Source organism: Bombina bombina, chromosome 6 (genome assembly GCF_027579735.1).
Source record: "Bombina bombina isolate aBomBom1 chromosome 6, aBomBom1.pri, whole genome shotgun sequence".
NCBI classification, from domain to species: domain Eukaryota; kingdom Metazoa; phylum Chordata; class Amphibia; order Anura; family Bombinatoridae; genus Bombina; species Bombina bombina.
This window is the reverse complement of record NC_069504.1, coordinates 1,107,065,243-1,107,079,207: the sequence shown is the minus strand read 5'-3', so window position 1 is coordinate 1,107,079,207 and position 13,965 is coordinate 1,107,065,243.

Sequence of the window (13,965 nt, the reverse complement as noted above, 5' to 3'; positions counted from 1 at the left end):
ACATATATACACACACATATATTCACACTTACATATATACACACATAAACATATACACACATATATTCACACTTATATATATACTCACATAAACATAAACACACATATATCCACACTTACATATATACACACATAAACATAAACACACATATATTCACACTTACATATATACACACATAAACATACTCACACATATATTCACACTTACATATATACACACATAAACATACTCACACATATATTCACACTTACATATATACACACATATATTTACACTTACATATATAAACACATAAACATAAACACACATATATTCACACTTACATATTTACACACAAGCACACACACACATATATTCACACTTACATATATACACACATAAACATAAACACACATATATTCACACTTACATATATACACACATATATACGCACTTACATATAAACACACATATATTCACACTTACATATATACACACATAACCAAAAACACACATATATTCACACTTACATATATACACACATATAAACATACACACACATATATTCACACTTACATATATACACACATAAACATACACACACATATATTCACACTTACATATGTACACACATAAACATATACACACATATATTCACACTTACATATATACACACATAAACATATACACACATATATTCACACTTACATATATACACACATAAACATATACACACATACATTCACACTTACATATATACACACATAAACATACACACACATATATTCACACTTACATGTATACACACATAAACATATACACACATATATTCATACTTACATATATACACACATAAACATACACACACATATATTCACACTTACATATATACACACATAAACATAAACACACATATATTCACACTTACATATATACACACATAAACATAAACACACATATATTCACACTTACATATATACACACATAAACATACACACACATATATTCACACTTACATATATACACACATAAACATAAACACACATATATTCACACTTACATATATACACACATAAACATAAACACACATATATTCACACTTACATATAAACACACATATATTCACACTTACATATATACACACTTAAACATATACACACATATATTCACACTTACATATATACACACATAAACATAAACACATATATATTCACACTTACATATATACACACACATATATTCACACTTACATATATACACACATAAACATATACACACATATATTCACACTTACATATATACACACATAAACATACACACACATATATTCACACTTACATATATACACACATAAACATATACACACATATTCATACTTACATATATACACACATAAACATATACACACATATGTTCAAACTTACATATATACACACATAAACATATACACACATACATTCACACTTACATATATACACACATAAACATACACACACATATATTCACACTTACATTTATACACACATAAACATATACACACATATATTCATACTTACATATATACACACATAAACATACACACACATATATTCACACTTACATATATACACACATAAACATATACACACATATATTCATACTTACATATATACACACATATACATACACACACATATATTCACACTTACATATATACACACATAAACATAAACACACATATATTCACACTTACATATATACACACATAAACATAAACACACATATATTCACACTTACATATATACACACATAAACATACACACACATATATTCACACTTACATATATACACACATAAACATATACACACATATATTCACACTTACATATATACACACATAAACATAAACACACATATATTCACACTTACATATATACACACATAAACATAAACACACATATATTCACACTTACATATATACACACATAAACATAAACACACATATATTCACACTTACATATATACACACATAAACATATACACAAATACATTCACACTTACATATATACACACATAAACATACACACACATATATTCACACTTACATGTATACACACATAAACATATACACACATATATTCATACTTACATATATACACACATAAACATACACACACATATATTCATACTTACATATATACACACATATACATACACACACATATATTCACACTTACATATATACACACATAAACATAAACACATATATATTCACACTTACATATATACACACACATATATTCACACTTACATATATACACACATAAACATAAACACACATATATTCATACTTACATATATACACACATAAACATAAACACACATATATTCACACTTACATATATACACACTTAAACATATACACACATATATTCACACTTACATATATACACACATAAACATAAACACATATATATTCACACTTACATATATACACACACATATATTCACACTTACATATATACACACATAAACATATACACACATATATTCACACTTACATATATACACACATAAACATACACACACATATGTTCACACTTACATATATACACGCATAAACATACACACACATATATTCACACTTACATATATACACACATAAACATAAACACACATATATTCACACTTACATATATACACACTTACATATATACACACTTAAACATAAACACACATATATTCACACTTACATATATACACACATAAACATAAACACACATATATTCACACTTACATATATACACACTTACATATATACACACATAAACATAAACACACATATATTCACAATTACATATATACACATAAACACACATATATTCACACTTACATATATACACACATAAACATAAACACACATATATTCACACTTATATATATACACACATAAACATAAACACACTTATATTCACACTTACATATATACACACATAAACATAAACACACATATATTCACACTTACATATATACACACATAAACATACACACACATATATTCACACTTACATATAAACACACATAAACATAAACACACATATATTCACACGTACATATATACACACATAAACACACATATATTCACACTTACATATAAACACCCATATATTCACACTTACATATAAACACACATATATTCACACTTACATATATACACACACATATATTCACACTTACATATATACACACATAAACATATACACACATATATTCACACTTATATATATACTCACATAAACATAAACACACATATATCCACACTTACATATATACACACATAAACATAAACACACATATATTCACACTTACATATATACACACATAAACATACTCACACATATATTCACAATTACATATATACACACATAAACATACTCACACATATATTCACACTTACATATATACACACATATATTTACACTTACATATATAAACACATAAACATAAACACACATATATTCACACTTACATATTTACACACAAGCACACACACACATATATTCACACTTACATATATACACACATAAACATAAACACACATATATTCACACTTACATATATACACACATATATACGCACTTACATATAAACACACATATATTCACACTTACATATATACACACATAACCAAAAACACACATATATTCACACTTACATATATACACACATATAAACATACACACACATATATTCACACTTACATATATACACACATAAACATACACACACATATATTCACACTTACATATATACACACATAAACATATACACACATATATTCACACTTACATGTATACACACATATATTCACACTTACATATATACACACATAAACATATACACACATACATTCACACTTACATATATACACACATAAACATACACACACATATATTCACACTTACATGTATACACACATAAACATATACACACATATATTCATACTTACATATATACACACATAAACATACACACACATATATTCACACTTACATATATACACACATAAACATAAACACACATATATTCACACTTACATATATACACACATAAACATAAACACACATATATTCACACTTACATATATACACACATAAACATACACACACATATATTCACACTTACATATATACACACATAAACATAAACACACATATATTCACACTTACATATATACACACATAAACATAAACACACATATATTCACACTTACATATAAACACACATATATTCACACTTACATATATACACACTTAAACATATACACACATATATTCACACTTACATATATACACACATAAACATAAACACATATATATTCACACTTACATATATACACACACATATATTCACACTTACATATATACACACATAAACATATACACACATATATTCACACTTACATATATACACACATAAACATGCACACACATATGTTCACACTTACATATATACACACATAAAAATACACACACATATATTCACACTTACATATATACACACATAAACATAAACACACATATATTCACACTTACATATATACACACTTAAACATAAACACACATATATTCACACTTACATATATACACACATAAACATATACACACATATATTCAAACTTACATATATACACACATAAACATAAACACACATATATTCATACTTACATATATACACATAAACATAAACACACATATATTCACACTTACATATATACACACATAAACATAAACACACATATATTCACACTTACATATATACACACATAAACACACATATATTCACACTTACATATATACACACATAAACATACACACACATATATTCACACTTACATATATACACACATAAACATACACACACATATATTCACACTTACATATAAACACACATAAACATAAACACACATATATTCACACTTACATATATACACACATAAACACACATATATTCACACTTACATATAAACACACATATATTCACACTTACATATATACACACATAAACATATACACACATATATTCACACTTACATATATACACACATAAACATATACACACATATATTCACACTTACATATATACACAGATAAACATAAACACACATATATTCACACTTACATATATACACACATAAATATACACACACATATATTCACACTAACATATATACACACATAAACATATACACACATATATTCACACTTACATATATACACACATAAACATAAACATACACTCACATATATTCACACTTACATATATACACACATAAACATATACACACATATATTCACTCTTACATATATATACACATAAACATAAGCACACATATATTTACACTTACATATATACACAAATAAACATAAACACACATATATTCACACTTAAATATATACACACACATATATTCACACTTACATATATACACACATAAACATAAACACACATATATTCACACTTACATATATACACACATAAACATACACACACATATATTCACACTTACATATAAACACACATAAACATAAACACACATATATTCACACGTACATATATACACACATAAACACACATATATTCACACTTACATATAAACACCCATATATTCACACTTACATATAAACACACATATATTCACACTTACATATATACACACATATATTCACACTTACATATATACACACATAAACATATACACACATATATTCACACTTATATATATACTCACATAAACATAAACACACATATATCCACACTTACATATATACACACATAAACATAAACACACATATATTCACACTTACATATATACACACATAAACATACTCACACATATATTCACAATTACATATATACACACATAAACATACTCACACATATATTCACACTTACATATATACACACATATATTTACACTTACATATATAAACACATAAACATAAACACACATATATTCACACTTACATATTTACACACAAGCACACACACACATATATTCACACTTACATATATACACACATACACATAAACACACATATATTCACACTTACATATATACACACATATATACGCACTTACATATAAACACACATATATTCACACTTACATATATACACACATAACCAAAAACACACATATATTCACACTTACATATATACACACATATAAACATACACACACATATATTCACACTTACATATATACACACATAAACATACACACACATATATTCACACTTACATATATACACACATAAACATATACACACATATATTCACACTTACATGTATACACACATAAACATATACACACATATATTCACACTTACATATATACACACATAAACATATACACACATACATTCACACTTACATATATACACACATAAACATACACACACATATATTCACACTTACATGTATACACACATAAACATATACACACATATATTCATACTTACATATATACACACATAAACATACACACACATATATTCACACTTACATATATACACACATAAACATAAACACACATATATTCACACTTACATATATACACACATAAACATAAACACACATATATTCATACTTACATATATACACACATAAACATACACACACATATATTCACACTTACATATATACACACATAAACATAAACACACATATATTCACACTTACATATATACACACATAAACATAAACACACATATATTCACACTTACATATAAACACACATATATTCACACTTACATATATACACACTTAAACATATACACACATATATTCACACTTACATATATACACACATAAACATAAACACATATATATTCACACTTACATATATACACACACATATATTCACACTTACATATATACACACATAAACATATACACACATATATTCACACTTACATATATACACACATAAACATGCACACACATATGTTCACACTTACATATATATACACACATAAAAATACACACACATATATTCACACTTACATATATACACACATAAACATAAACACACATATATTCACACTTACATATATACACACTTAAACATAAACACACATATATTCACACTTACATATATACACACATAAACATATACACACATATATTCAAACTTACATATATACACACATAAACATAAACACACATATATTCATACTTACATATATACACATAAACATAAACACACATATATTCACACTTACATATATACACACATAAACATAAACACACATATATTCACACTTACATATATACACACATAAACACACATATATTCACACTTACATATATACACACATAAACATACACACACATATATTCACACTTACATATATACACACATAAACATACACACACATATATTCACACTTACATATAAACACACATAAACATAAACACACATATATTCACACTTACATATATACACACATAAACACACATATATTCACACTTACATATAAACACACATATATTCACACTTACATATATACACACATAAACATATACACACATATATTCACACTTACATATATACACACATAAACATATACACACATATATTCACACTTACATATATACACAGATAAACATAAACACACATATATTCACACTTACATATATACACACATAAACATACACACACATATATTCACACTAACATATATACACACATAAACATATACACACATATATTCACACTTACATATATACACACATAAACATAAACATACACACACATATATTCACACTTACATATATACACACATAAACATATACACACATATATTCACTCTTACATATATATACACATAAACATAAACACACATATATTTACACTTACATATATACACAAATAAACATAAACACACATATATTCACACTTAAATATATACACACACATATATTCACACTTACATATATACACACATAAACATATACACACATATATTCACACTTACATATATACACACATAAGCATAAACACACATATATTCACACTTACATATATACACATAAACATAAACACACATATATTCACACTTACATATATACACACATAAACATAAACACACATATATTCACACTTACATATATACACATAAACATAAACACACATATATTCACACTTACATATATACACACATAAACATAAACACACATATATTCACACTTACATATATACACACATAAACATACACACACATATATTCACACTTACATATAAACACACATAAACATAAACACACATATATTTACACTTAAATATGTACACACATAAACATATACACATATATATTCACACTTACATATATACACACATAAACATATACACACGCACAGAAACTTTTGATCGTTCCTAAGGACTTGAAACCCAAAGATTTTCTTTAATTTTTTTAAATAGAGCATACTATTTTAAACAATTATCCAGTTTTCTTAATTTAACTAATTTTCTTCTTGATATTCTTTGTTGAAAAGCACACCTATGTAGGTTTAGTAGCAGCAATGCACTTCTGGGAGATAGCTGCTTATTGGTGGCTGCACAAATATGCCTCCTGTCATTGGCTAACCAGATGTGTTCAGCTAGCTCCCAGTAGTGCATTACTGGTACTTCAACAAAGGATACCAAGATGATTAAGCAAATTCAATAAGAGATAAAAAAAAAGTTGTTTAAAATTAAATTGGGATTCATGTCCCTTTAAATCCTTTATTTCTTTAGCATTTTCATGTGTTGTGTAATGCAGATTAACAAGTGATAATCATTTACTTTAGCGTGCTAATACAGCTCTGCGCTATCCATTAGAAGTATCAGATACGCTAAAAAAAAGGAGCGCTAAGATGAAGATGGTTTGATTCAAATTTATAACCAGCTTGTTTTAACACCAGATTAGGGGTTATTGTTAGGGAAGAACGAATAGGGTGAAAGTGTAATTCATTTGGTAGAATGAATATTCCTGTGGATATTCGTTTTGGACAATCGAATGCTGATAAGAACGAAAAACCATAAAAATTAGGTAAATTTCCAGTTTTCGAATGTTACTTTTGTTTTTGAATGTTAATAATTAGATTGAATATCCACATTTTGAAATTTCAAATGTAACATTCAGTTTAACAAATACTATTCCGAAGTTCAATAGTTCACATGGTAGGGAATTTAGTAAATTGATACATAATACATACAAATATTTTGATTATTTTTTTTCTATTTTAAATATTGCAAAATTTGATTCGAATTATCAAATTGAAAATTACATTTAAATAAAGCATTAGAAACACTATTACATTACAATAATGTTACACTGTTGTACAAACATTCAAAATTCAAAATGAACAAACTAATGCGTTAAAATTAATTTCATTTATCGAATGTTGCAAAACATTCGTTCACCCTTAGTTATTGTCTGCGCAGTGATAATATAGCGCACCACAAGATATTGATTGCACTCCACTTGTAATCTGGCCCAAAGTGTTTCAAAATTGCACACTATCTTAAAAATGAAACTTTAATATTTATTTGCATGTAATTAGTAATATGAAAAATGACGCTCTAAATTAGTGGTATGAAAATATTTAAAGTTACATATTATGTTCAAAAAGTACCTCATTAAAGGGATACTGAACCCAAATTTTTTTCTTTCATGATTCGGATAGAGCATGCAATTTTAAGCAACTTTCTAATTTACTTCTATTATCAATTTTTCTTCATTCGCTTGATATCTTTATTTGAAAAAGAAGGCATCTAAGCTAAGGAGCCAGCAAATTTGTGGTTCAGAACCATGGACAGCATTTGTTTATTGGTGCTATCCAATCAGCAAGGACAACCCAGGTTGTTCACCAAAAATGGGCCGGCATCTAAACTTAAATTCTTGCTTTTCAAATAAACATACCAAGAGAATGAAGAAAATTTGATAATAGGAGTACATTAGAAAGTTGCTTAAAATTGCATGCTCTATCTGAATCACAAAAGAAAAAATTTGGGTACAGTGTCCCTTTAAGCCATGTTCCTTTAAATGTGATATGAAATGTGTGAGTTCCATACTATATTAAAAACATATGTAACAAAACATTGTTTCATACTAGTCAGGGAGAACAGACTAGCTGTGTCTGTTAAAATAAATCAGATCACAGATTATATTTGGCATTTGGTTTCTATAACCAACCAAGTTTAATGCCGACATTCTCATTTTGACATTGGTCTCCTGAACTACTTACAAGTACTGATAGACAGTTCTGATCTATAAAGACAGCAAAACTGAAACTTGCTTTCCATTTTTTCTCTCTTGTACTCTGCTGTGACCTGCAGAGAAGCCCACATCTAACCGCAGAGATTTATAGATAATAAAAGCGCTCTGGTTGTCAGATTTCCATTGTTAAATCACAACTGTGATAGAACAAGTCGGATGATTTGCAAACCTCCCAGCTTTTGAGTACATGACCACTAGGGCATTTTTTTATTGCTTTAACAGACTTATGTTTTTAACCCACGCAAAGACTGACTGCCTCTGATTGGTTTAGGAAGCGTGTTACCGTTGCAAACAATAAACACATAGTTCTATTTAAACTATAGTGTAATAAAGAATGTCCTAGCACCTCAGAGTATTTTATTATTGTTCCTTTATGTCATGTCTTTTTAGTTGCATGTTGATATGTTTTGTTTTGATGTTTTTGTGTCAGGTAGTGCATCATCTTTTTATGCTGTGGCATGTTTTTACGGCATTACTTACGCTTGGCTTCCTTTTCCTACCAGCGCTTCTATTTAGTCTACAATTCTATTTGGCATGGAGCCTTTAGTTTTTACTAAGCAGTGTTCTGGGGTGTGAGATTCTGCAGTTGATTTATTTGTATAAGGGTCCACAAGGTACATGGGCTCAGTGCTCAATTAAAGCTTAAATAGTCATGACCTTTACAAGAATATGCATTTCAATTTTATGTCTCCAAAAAGCACCTTGAATGTATAAAAGGTGCTAGTCTGGAACTGTTTAAAGGGACAGTCATTTCAGGGCCAGATTACAAGTGGAGCGCTAAAGCAATATTAGCGCTCCATTTGGTAATACCAGCTATATACGCTAATGTGAGCTGGTATTACAAGTTGACACCAGATCTCTTAATGTTATGATATCAAAAACAATCTAAAAGCTTAATAAGAGATTAGTTTTCATAGCAATAAGATATTTCCATCTGCTCTGTGTCTTGCTTTTTTAATAAACCATTCATAAAATGTTATTTCTCTTCTAGGCCATAAATGTAGATGTTATTCATGGTTAGAATAAAAAATCAAGTAAGACACTTAAATATAACCAATGAGGCATGTCAAACATCATGTCATGCTAAGCATCATATTACGCTAAACCTCATACCAGGCTAAGCATCATATTATGTCAAACATCATATCATGCTAAACAAAATATCATGCCAAATATCCTATCTTGCCTAACATCATGTTATGCTAAGTAACATACCATGCTAGACATTGTGTCATGCCAAATATCATGTCATTCCAAACAACATATCATGCCAAATATCATGTTATGCCAAATATCATGTCATGCCAAACATTATATCATGCCAAATATCATGTCATGCCAAATATCATGTCATGCCAAACATTATATCATGCCAAATATCATGTCATGCCAAACATCATATCATGCCAAACATCATGTCTTGTCAAACATCTTGTCATGCCAAAGATCATATCATGCCAGACACCATATCATGCTGAGCTAACATAGCATTCTAAACTTTGTGTCATGTCAATATCATGTCATGCCAACCATCATGTCATGCCAAACATAATATAATGCTAAACATCATATCATGCCAAACATCATTTCATGCTTAGCATGGCATCCTAAACCTTATCTCATAATAAAAATAATGTCATGCCAACCATCATGTCATACCAAACATCATATCATGCCAAACATCATGTATTTCCAAACATCATGTCATGCCAAAAATCATGTCATGCCAAACATCATATCATGCTAAACATCATATGATGTCAAAGAACATATCATGCTAATCATTGTGTCATGCCAAATATGATATCATGCCAAACATGATATAATGCTAAAAATAATGTCATACTTAAAATCATGTCATGTCAAACATCATATCATGCTAAGCAACATAGCATTCTAAACATTGTGTCATGTCAAATATCATGTCATGCCAAAAATCATATCATGCCAACCATTATGTCATGCCAAAAATCATATCATGCCAATCATCATGTCTTTCCAATCATCATGTCATGCCAAACATCATGTCATACCAAACATCATGTCATGCTAAACATCATGTCATGCCAAACATCATATCATCCCAAAAAACATGCCATGCAAAATATCATCTCATGCCAAACATTATGTCATGCCAAACTTCATATCAGGCCATTCAACATAGCATGATAAACATTGTGTCATGTCAAATATCATGTCATGCCTAAAATCATATCATGCCAAATATCATCTCATGCCAAATATCATCTCATGCCAAACATTGGTCATGCCGATGATCATATTGTGCTAAACATCATATCATGCTAAGCAACATAGCATGCTAAAACTTGTGTCATGTCAAATAACATGTCACACCAAAAATCATATCATGCCAACCATCATGTCATGCTAAACATCATATCATGCCAAACATCATATCATGACAAACATCATGTCTTTCCAAACGTCATATCATGCCAAAAATAATGTCATGCCAAACATCATGTCTTTCCAAATATCATGTCATGCCAAACATCATGTCATGTCAAAGAACATATCATGCTAAACATTGTGTCATGCCAAATATTATATCATGCCAAACATCATACCATGCTAAACATATCATGCCAAATAACATATCATGCTAAACATTGTGTCATGCCAAATATCATATCATGCGAAACATCATATAATGCTAAACATTATGTCATACTTAACATCATGTTATTCCAAACATCATATAATGCTAAGCAACATAGCATGCTAAACATTGTGTCATGTCAAATTTCATTGCATGCCAAAAATCATATCATGACAACCATTATGTCATGCCAAACATCATGACTTTCCAAACATCATATCATGCAAAACATCATATCATGCCAAGCACCATACCATGCCAAACATCATATAATCCCAAACATTATGTCATGCCAATTATCATGTCCATGCCAAACATCATATCATCCTAAGCAACATAGCATGCTAAACATTGTGTCATGTCAAATATCATGTCATGTCAAAAATCATATCATGACAACCATTATGTCATGCCAAACATCATGTCTTTCCAAACATCATGTCATGCCAAACATCATGTCATGCCAAATATCATATCATCCCAAACACCATGCCAAATATCATATCATGCCAAACATCATATCATGCTAAGCAACATAGCATGCTAAACATTGTGTCATGTCAAATATCATGTCATGCCTAAAATCATATTATGTCAAAGATCATGTCATGACAAACACCATATCATGCCAAACACCATATCATGCCAAACATCATATCATGCCACATATCATGTCATGCCAAACATATCATGCTCAACATCATATCATCCCAAACATCATATCATGCTAAACATTTTGTCATGTTAAAGAACATATCATGCTAAACATTGTTTCATGTCAAATATCATATCATGCAAAACATCATATGATGCTAAACATCATATAATGCTGAAAATCATGTCATTCTAAAAATCATGTCATGCCAAACATCATATCATCCTAAACACCATTCTATGCCAAATATCATCTCATGCCAAACATTATGTCATGCCAAACATGGTATCATGCTAAAAATCCCATTGTCATGCCAAACATTGTGCCATGCCAAACATCATATTATGCCAAATATCATCTCAAAAGTCATGTTGTGCCTAACATTGTATCATGCCAAATGCCATACA